The sequence below is a fragment of the Cicer arietinum genome, chromosome 3, assembly GCF_000331145.2.
Source record: "Cicer arietinum cultivar CDC Frontier isolate Library 1 chromosome 3, Cicar.CDCFrontier_v2.0, whole genome shotgun sequence".
Classification (NCBI taxonomy): Eukaryota; Viridiplantae; Streptophyta; class Magnoliopsida; order Fabales; family Fabaceae; genus Cicer; species Cicer arietinum.
The window spans coordinates 55,365,323-55,375,778 of record NC_021162.2 but is presented as its reverse complement, the minus strand read 5'-3'; the positions used below and the strand labels follow the sequence as shown (position 1 = coordinate 55,375,778).

Sequence of the window (10,456 nt, the reverse complement as noted above, 5' to 3'; positions counted from 1 at the left end):
TTTCACAACGAATACGATTCCACGAGCAAACAAACTTTGTTCATTGACTCTTTGTCCTTCAATCAATCATAAATCAGAAACCCAATCATTGGATAATATAGCCACTTTTCACACGGTCGTTTTGGCGTTGGTTTCACTCAAATCGGACTTACGGTGAAGGAGAACGGTGCAAAATAACGAATTTCAAATTTGGGCGACAATAGAGAAAGTTTTCTGGAACAGTTATCGATTACCGGTGTCAAACGATAGAGTTATTATTGTGTTTCCTCTTTGGTTTTACGGTTGCCCTTCCAACTTCCTTCCCTTTTTTGTTTGTTTTAATTTATTAACAATTAGGGTTCATACATGAATCAAACCCATTGGTCTCCTTTTAGGTTTTACTAGTTTTATTTTATTTTATTTTAAAACACAATTTCATTAATAAAGCATTATTACTATTTCAAAACTAATAATTGATAAATAAAAATAATTAATCTTTTAAAATACATTAATAACCAAAAATCTCATATTTAAAATAATCCCTATAATAATATTTTAGTTTTTTTTCAAATATTCAAATTAAAATATTACCATCATTAGAGAATAGTCCAAATTATAAAATAAATAAATATAAATTTCAACATTTTATATTAATTACTAAATCTTAATAAATATATATAAAATCACAATGTCATAACCAGTATATAAAAATAAAGTAAATCAAACACAATATCACTACTATTTGAAGATAATTATTTATAAAATAACTAAAAATAGAAAATAGTTATAAATAATTGAAATATAACTTCGTGCATACTTCACATCGGTCAAGTGCACCTAAAAGTATTATATTAAATGCGTACACGTATATACACGTAAAATCTAAAATATTTTTCTTTAAAATATATATATTACACTAAAATACTATTATTTTTAAAAATATATCAAATAATAAAATATAATATTTATTATTTATATCGCTCATGTAATCTAAGATTTATAAAACTACCACATCATAGATATCACTTATATAACAAAAATTAGTCAGAAAATTTATTATCATATATTCTAAAATAATTTTAATATTAAATCAATTATTTAAAATCGTACTTAACTAATAAAACCGTGCTAGCTCAATTGGTAGTGGGATCTTTGAGGAGGCGGTACTTATCCCCTAGGTACCGGGCTTGAATCTCACGGAAGGCAAAAACTCACTAGCATCGCCGGTAACGCTGGATGGCCGAGGTGTTACAGTGGTTGTGACTGAGAGGGGGTGTTACAGTGGTTGTGATTGAGATGGTGCAACAGAAGCACAATAATCAACAGTGAAAAGAGAACAACAGAGGTTGTGTGACAGTAAAAGAAAAGTACGACAAAATAATAGAAGAATTTGGACCTAAAATGGCTTACCTTACCTATTAGAATTGGCTTAAAAAACTGAGAAAGATTTGAGGAATGAGAAACGCAAATCAACGTAAATGAGAAGCGAAAGCTTGAAGAATCTGTGGGAGAGAAAATGAAAATATGATAAGCAAATCCACAATTTTGAAGAATAACATAAAATCCCTAATTTTGAACATATGAAAACCTTAGCAATGATTTTAGAACACAAATATATTACTAATAATCTCAATCGAACAATGAATCAACCAAATCACTAAACCCTAAAACAATGTAATTTTTCCATTCCATACCTTGTTGAGTTGATGATTGTTAACTGTAGGCGGTAATACCTGCATATCGCTCGAGTTCCTCTAAGGATTTGGCTTTAAGAAAAATTGCCTCAAGAAGCAAGCTTACGGAGGAGAGTAGTGGAGGCCTTGGTGGTGGCTATTTGCGATGAAATGAGGAAGAGAAAGAAGAAAAAGAGAACTCTTAGTGGTTTTCAAGTTAATGTCGTTGCCAAATGGAGTGTATTGCCTTTTTATTTAGAGTAGTGGCTATAATTTCAACAACTAAGAATATTTTTCCTTTTGTGGTTCACACATTTTAAATTAACATGCTTATTTAAACATAAACCAATACTTCTTCCGATTTTAAAAATACAAATAAAAGTTAAAATATATTTTATTCAAAATTTGAAATAAATAATTTTAATTTTTATATATGTATTTTTAAGACCAGAGTAGTACTAAACCTCCAATAACTGAACCAACCACAACATGAAGACTAATCTTCTTTGCATTCGAATCAGAATTATCTAGGTCAATCAAATCCGACGATTCAATCACTTTTATTAATTATAGCCCGTTTAAAAACACATTTGGTATTAAAATGTCTGTCGTATTAGGCTTTATTGTAACCTAAAATTATATGTTTAAATTTTAAAAAGAATATCTATTAAATTTTAAAAAGAAAAAAATTATAAGTTAATTTATAACAATAGTGATAGATTATTCACAATCAACTCTAATTGATCATATTAATTAAAAATAATAATACAATTAAACAAGCATATTTCATTAATTTTTGTTTAGAATTTTAAATTTTACATCACTTAAGTGTTCTTAATTAGTCTATTCACTTATCCATAATTTTCCAATAACTTAACCTCACCTAAAATAAATTTTACTCAAAAAAAAAATAATTGAAAAAAAAACTCATTATTCCTAAAAAAATATGATGTTGCATCAACCATTTTTCGAAAAGCAAAAGCCTTAGATCATAGAATTTTAATAACCTTAAAAAAAATACTTTATTTTATAAAAAATAAATATTCGCAAAAATATCCGCAGGAAAGTACCTCTGGAATTTGCTGCGGACGTTTCCTGCGGAACATATCGCAGATAAATCCTTAGGAAAATTGTTAAGTTTGGTGCGGATATAAGGTCAGATGTAAATCCGTAGCAAACCAAAACCTTACCTGCCACAGAGAAATCCTTGGATTTTACCTGCGGAAATTAATCCGGAGGAAATACCGCAGGAAAAATGCATGACCATTATTGTTATAATTTTTTTATTCGTCAAAGTGATGTGTTTTGATAAAGTGAGAACAACATTTCCTTTTTATTTTCAATTAGTATCTTTATATTTAATTATTCCTTATTCATTATCTTATTTACAAATATTACAAAATTTAGATTGTAAGTGTAAGGTTGATTTTATAGGTTGTCATTTTTAAATTTTCCAATTCGACTTTTCATTTTCTATTTTATACCGTCAATCTATATAAATTATTTCAGATATTTCTTTTTAAATTTTTATATTTTTAATAATAATTTTTAATTTTCTTTCTTTGGTGTCTCCATTAATTCTTCTCAATCCCTTTCATCATTTATAATATATATATATATATATATATATATATAACTACTAGAAATGTTTGTTTTACCTGCGGATTTTCCGAAGCAATTAATTCGGCAAGTAATACGTGAGGAATTTGTTGCGGCTTACATTTGTTTAGGAATATATCTCGGTTTCAGATTCCGCAGGTAAAACAATAGGTAAGTTTTTCTTTTGTTGCGGATGTACAGGCCATTATATGTCCGCGGCAAATGTCACCTAAGAATTGCTGGAAACTGCCACAACAAAGTTTGCTTTCCAAAATCCTTAGCAAATTTGGGAGGTAAATGAACCAATTTTTATGATTTTATTTTTATATAAATAAGAAAAATTGTTTTTTAAACAAAATAAAAATTTTAGACAAGTTCCATGGTGTACAATAAGTATTATTAATATTTTGATCAATTATTTTTTTTTTAATTATTGTATCTATTAAATTAATTAAATTAAGAGATTTGATAAATTTATCTATTCAGTTTTGACCTCGATAATCAAATAATTTTGTTTTATAATTAAATTTTTATTTTAAATTTTAATTAAAATTATGAATAAAATATATTTTAAATTCAACTTAAAAAATAAAACTTAAATATTTAATAATATTAAATTTAAAATATAATCAAATTTATTAAAAAATATTCAACTATATGATTTAGTTTGATAATATTAAAATATATTAATTTTTAAATTTAGCCTTCTAAAAAATAAAGTTATTATAGTTGTCTTTAAAAAATAAAAGTAAAATTGTGTGTATTTATTAAAATTGTTCAATTTTTTAGAAAAAAAAAAAAAATTGTTAAGTAACCTAACCAGAAACCTGATGAAATTGATGGTGGCGACCAATCCTATTTCCAAACCTATTTCAAAAACCTCAACAGAAACCTAATTGTTCATTTGTGTCTCAACCTATTTCAACCTTCACACCTCGCGTCGCATTTCAACTATAGTCACCACCGTCACACCTCGCCGCCGCATCTCAACCATAACCACCACAGTCGCACCTTGCCGCCATCGCCACCATCGAATCTTAACTTCCTTACGTTGCATCTCAACTTCTCTGTCATCGTAATCTCGTCGCTATCGGAACCTCGTCACCTTCGTAATCTCATCGCCGTAGTAAGTGTTGCGCGCCACTCTGTTTTATTTCTGTTTCGTTTCTCACCGTTTTTCATTATTCTCATTTCATTATTCATTTTCGTGAACTACAGTGAGCTAAAATTTTGATTTTCTTCTGATTTAGGGTTTTTCATCTGATTTAGTGTTTCTGTGTGTTGTTTCTTTGAACATTTTCAATTTGCAAAATTGCTTTAGTTGCAAATACGGTGTTTTTTCTGAGATTGAAGTCTATTCTCAAGTTGAAGGAGCCAAATAGACATTTTCGCCATTTCTCCTTGTATAGAGGTATTTTCAATTAAGCTTATGTCTAAGCTGATTCAAATGTTCCTATCAATTATTATTTCCATTGCTAAATTCATGTATGGTAATTGGTTCTGGAAAAGTTGAAGCAATGGACTAGATGAGAATAGTATGCATATGCTTCTAAGTCCTTAATCAATTATTAGTAATGAAATAAATTATTCAATAATCAGTAACTGATGAAAGAAATTATGCTAAACTTCAATCTAGTAAATTAACTACATTATAACATAAGAAGAAAATTTCAAAATAAAAAACTTTGAATATATAGATTTAGAATAACCAACCTTAATTTAAAAGTATAGTACATAGGGGTAAGACTTGCATGAAAGGTCCAAGCTTTTGGTACTCTGTTACCAAGATTTTGTTTATGCTATGAAGGAAAGAAGTTAGTTACAAAAACGGATTATCTTAGAGATTATGGTATCAAGGATGGCGATCAGTTCTTTATTGTGTCAATTCATCATACTTAACTATGACTAAAATTAGTAATATATAATTAAATATGCTTATTTGATTAATATCAAATTAGTTGATTTTTATGCAGTCCTTTGGTAGACATGAACTAATGTGATCAATTTAAAAGCCACTGGAAGCTAGCTGTGCAAACATGCATATTCATATGATAGTTTAGACTGGTTTGTTCTACTATATATGTGTTGCAAGTATCACTGCGACTGAGACTGATTTTGGTACTCATAAGAATTCTATTTCATTCAAATGCAGTTCTTCTTGTACTATTTATTTATTATCGCTGCAGTGATTGTCATCCCTTCAAGTTCAGGAATAAGCAAAAGTGCAGTAGATAAATATTTTGTAGATATCAACACAGATGATTGGTTTGTTCAGCACTTTCTGGATTCAACGTATTCTAATTTACTAGCTTTTGTCATAGTTCTCGATCTCCATCATATCTTGTTTGTTTTGATATTTATTTGATTGATTAAGACTATTAGTAATATATTTGTGTTCTGAAATCATTGCTAAGGTTTTTCATATGTTCAAAATTAGGGATTTGTGTTATTCTTCAAAATTGTGGATTTGCTTATCATATTTTTGTTGGTTTTATGGCTTCTATCCTTAGGAAATTTTATACAATATTATTAACACGATTATCTAATTCTTTCCTAAGTGATGAATTAATATCAAAACAAACTTGTTTAATATTAATTCCTATTTTAACAGCAAAAGATTCAAACAGTTTATTCAAACAGTTTATTCAGAGCGGAATTTCACGATCACATGCAAGATCAATATAAAAAGTAAAGAGAGAGATGAAATAGTGCACCAGGAGATTTTTATACTGGTTCGACTATCACTTTGATAACCTACATCCAGTCCTGAAATCTATAACAAATTTCAGCCTTTCACCAGAATGATTTGAGGAATATTTTTACAGACTTTCCAGCGTCACAGCCTATCCATCCAACTCACAATCACTTCTATCACAATACCAACCTATCCCTAAGAGTTACTCGTCAAACTCTAGCGAGATCAAGCTGAGGTTTCTTTTAGATGAACACAAGTATCCTAAAAGATAACCACTAGTGTACACTACTGGATTTGGCAATGGGCTAAACTCTCCCTGTAACTCATACATTTTACTTCAATCGATTCGTCAATCGACTTGGCTGTCACAGTGACTAAGATGTTTTACTCCAATCGATTTGTCAATCGACTTGGCTGGTCACAGTGACTAAGATGTTTTACTCCAATCGATTTGCCAATCGATTTGACTTGTTACAGTAGCTTAGCTGTTTAGTTAAAATCGATGTGCCAATCGATTATGCAATATGTTTCTGATAAATGATTAACCAGTTCATTCTTTCAATCGATTACCTAATCGATTAATGCAAAGCTTGCAACTCAAGAAACATCTATCAATCGACTATCTAATCGATTAGTGCAAAGATTGCAACTTAAGAAACTCATTTCAATTGATTGTCCAATCGATTTTGTTGATCACAGAACACATGTCTGATGAAAAAGCATTTTCATAATCGATTTGCCAATCGATTGACTCAGTATGAACTTGGTTCTGTGAATCACAAAGTCGATTACTCAATTGATGTGCAAATCGATTGTCCAATTGATTTGTTTAAACACAGAACACAGGTTTTAATAAAAGCCTTTAAGTAATCGATTTCCCAATCGATTACCTTAGTGAAACCTTTATTCTGTGAGTCAGACAATCGATTGCTCAATTGATTTATTACTTGATTGATTAAAACTTATTTTATGATTTCATTGGCAAATACTATATGAGAACTCATTATGATTAAGTCTACCTAATTGACCCTATTAACACTAGACACTCTTATACATCGGTCTTCAAACCTTGTAGGACATCATCCATCTTTGCTTGATTGCTTGAGTTCCAAGTTTTGTCCAAGTGTGTAGTGTTTGTTTATTTGCCTGAAATGTTTCTCAATTCAAATCTTTTGATCAATCAAATAATGCATATACATTGTATGTTTGGAAATTATATCAAAATCATGACCAAGGAGGCATATGTCTTACAATTTTCATTTTCTCTCCCACATATTCTTCATGCTTGCGCTTCTCATTCCTCAAATCTTTCTCAGCTTTTCAAGCCGATTTCAGTTTCAATTTATTGAGGTATTTGATTCTATCACTAATGCTACTTTCTCGTTAGTTTGCGACATTAATGTTGGTACATTTTGCGACATTAATCTTGGTACATTTCAATTCTATTTTCTGGTTTACTTGATTTTGTGTTTGTTTAGAGTCAGAGATTTGAGTTGAAGCTAATTTTAACTTTGCTTAGTCAGAGATTTGAGTTGAAGCTAATTTTAACTTTGCTTAGGGTTTTGAATTTCCGATTTGTTGTTGTGTATGTTTAGGAAATGATGTTTCTAACTTGATCTCATCTTGTTTGTATTTATCGTCATCGACCAATACTTGCAGATCTTCAATAGTTGTTTCAAAATTGTTTATGGTCGAACAACCACGTGATGTGAAATTGATAAAATGTTTGAAGGAATCGTTTGTGTTGGAAGCCTTGTTCCACCTAATTTAATGAATCGAAGTGTTCATAGCAAGATACAAAAGCTTGGGGAGGAAAAGAAGAGTAAGAAGAAAAGGTAACATAACATAACAGTGCTGATTTTGGATTCTCTTTTTTCTTATATGAAAGAAAATAACTCAATTTGTTTTGTTTTTGTTTCTCTATTCTTAACCATGTGAGTTGACCTTGACTTGAACAAGTCTTTTCTCTATCCCATTGCATTAAAATGGTTGGGAAAGAAATGTCCTAGTGGCTGATAGAAGGGTCCCATTTCTAAAATTTTGTTATGGTGAAGGATGGGATGTTTTATTCTCATTGCTAGAATTAATTTTTCAATGTTGAATTGTCAAAATTTAAGGTCAGACTCAGTCTGAGAACGTGCATCTTATTATAAAAAAAGATACTTGTATATGTTGAGATCTATAGGTTTTTATTCTAATTCTCATCTCTGAATAAGTTGGAGATTTTAAAATTTTAAATCGATAGAGGCAAAGGAAGATTTTGAAAAAAAACTATTAGAGAAAGACTTAGAGATTTATGAGTTGGATAGAGATATGTTATGATAAAATATTAAGGCGTTGCTTAATCTATGTAGCCAACCCTATTTAGTGGGATAAGGATTGGGTTTTTGTTGTTTTCTTTATGCATGCTTCGCTTTCTTACAAAGGATTCAAGTTAATGTTGTAAATGACGACAAGAAGAGAAAAGATAATGGTATACAAACTGAAACTGAGGAACTAACAAATTCATGAGTTATATCTGGTACTGAAATTTGCCATGGCTCATGGGGAAGAGTTGGAATGATCAGTATCCAAGCCCTTTTGTAATTGTTAATTTTGACTTCTCTTTCCCTCCTTTGCACTGCCATGATTCTGCACCTTTTATTTTCTGAGGGTTGAAGAGGAACAAAGGTGCTTGAGTTCGCGCAAACTCACCCACAACAACGACTGGGAAAGTCCAGCAGTATATGCCTCGTTCCCTTTCTCTTGTTTTGTTGTAATAAATTGAAATACTTTTGGCTGCCTCATCAGATGGTTATGTTTGATGTATTATATTGGTTGCATTGCAGCTAGCCACACTTTGTACAGGGCGTTGTAATAATATGTAAAACTCATACAGTTTTTTTCCCCTTCATTCAACTCAATACAGTTTATTTGAATGGTTTGTCTGTGCGGATGCCATTTTCCACCATCACGCAAAGGGGAGAAATGAGTTGAAAGGGAAAATTAATGTGGAATAATATAATATTTCCACATTTAAGGGTTTCTAAAAACCTATGTTATTCCGATGCATGTTCTGTTTTTAGGAATTATCAGTTAACACATAAATCCAGCACATATATCATGTGATTTGATTTTGAAGAAAAAATGTGCTAGTGGAACCTAAGTTCATATCATTCTATGTGCATATTCAAACATCAAACTTGATTCTATTGAAGTAGTTTTTAACTATAGTTGTGATGAAATGTGAATTTCCTCTCAAATAGGTAAAGGAGTGGCTCGCAGACTAGGAGGCTGAAGCATTGAGATGCCAGAAGCTGCTGGTGGAGGAGGAGGAAGCTGTACAGACAAACACCACATGGACCACTCCTAAGCTGAATTTATTGTTGTCAATAAGCTGAATTCACGTGGAGAAGGGCATTGAGCATCGACCGAAGCTTCTTAGCTGAGATTTCAACTCTTGGAAATACCAGGCACAGGAACATTGTGAAGCTACATGAATTCTTTGAAAATAATTTTGATGCGAAATTACCTGCGGAATTTGATTCAAAAAGTATTTTAGTGCAAAATTTTATGTGGATATATCTGCGGATTTTCATAACGTATAATATTTGTAGGAATAGACCTGCAGATATTTTTGCATGAAAAATCGAAGAAAAAAAAAGCCTTAAGTTTACTAAATACTTGCTGCAGAATTTATTTTCTTTTCCTGCGGATTTAAAATTCCTCAGGAAACAATTATCTACGAAGGTTTTATGTGGAGATATGATTCCGCCAGAAAATCCGCAGGTAGCGTTTGTTCTTGCGGATTTTTAGTTTAAATCCACAGGAAATTCCACATATAAAATGCTAATTTCTAGTAGTATATATATATATATATATTTATTTAATTAGATTATTGTCATGAATTCTAGATCTACGGGGGCTTCTTAGTTGATGACTTAAGCAGTCATGGAAGCAGCTTTGGTTAACCTTCCAAAAAGCATTATAAAATGGAAAAAAATAAGAAACACAGAACATGTGTAGCAAAATAATTAAATATAAATAAATATAAATGCACTTTTAACTCTTTAAATATTTCAATCCATTGATCTTTTGAACCATTGTTATACTTTTATTTTTATTAGTTTTTTAATTTTATTAGTTGTGTTTAATTGTTTTTATCATTAACTCGTGTTTAATTGTTTAGTATTGGTTAAGTTGTAAATTAATTATATGAATTAATAAAAAAAATCATAAAATTAAACTAGTCTAATTAATTTAGATATTTTATAAAGAAGCAACGTATTTCTTCCTTCTCATGTGTACATAAATGACTAAACACAATTTCAAGAGCAATAATAATTGCTACAAAATTAAATATAAGACAAATTCTCTTAAATTGATAGAATAAAAATCACGGGACATAGTTCAGTAAAAACTTCCACTATAATAATTAACTAGATACTAACCTGCGAGATGCGCGGTAGAATTTAATATATTACTGAGTATAAAATAACAATAATATTAATTTAAAAATAATATTAATTTT

The 10,456-nt window shown here is 30.0% G+C and overlaps 1 long non-coding RNA gene across 8 annotated transcripts; it reads left to right on the top strand.

Annotated features, from left to right (window-relative positions):
* Positions 1-4,057: 4,057 nt before the first annotated feature.
* On the top strand, positions 4,058-9,687 carry LOC101496749 (uncharacterized). Of its 8 annotated transcripts, XR_012162477.1 has the most exons (7): positions 4,058-4,377; positions 4,573-4,662; positions 5,225-5,315; positions 5,404-5,516; positions 7,263-7,296; positions 7,606-7,781; positions 9,192-9,687. It is a non-coding gene; the product is annotated as an uncharacterized lncRNA (long non-coding RNA). The 8 variants fall into 8 exon arrangements; XR_003470768.2 differs by lacking the exon at positions 7,263-7,296 and having other exon boundaries at positions 5,404-5,543; XR_003470765.2 differs by lacking the exon at positions 7,263-7,296 and having other exon boundaries at positions 4,059-4,377.
* The last annotated feature ends 769 nt before the right edge of the window (positions 9,688-10,456 follow it).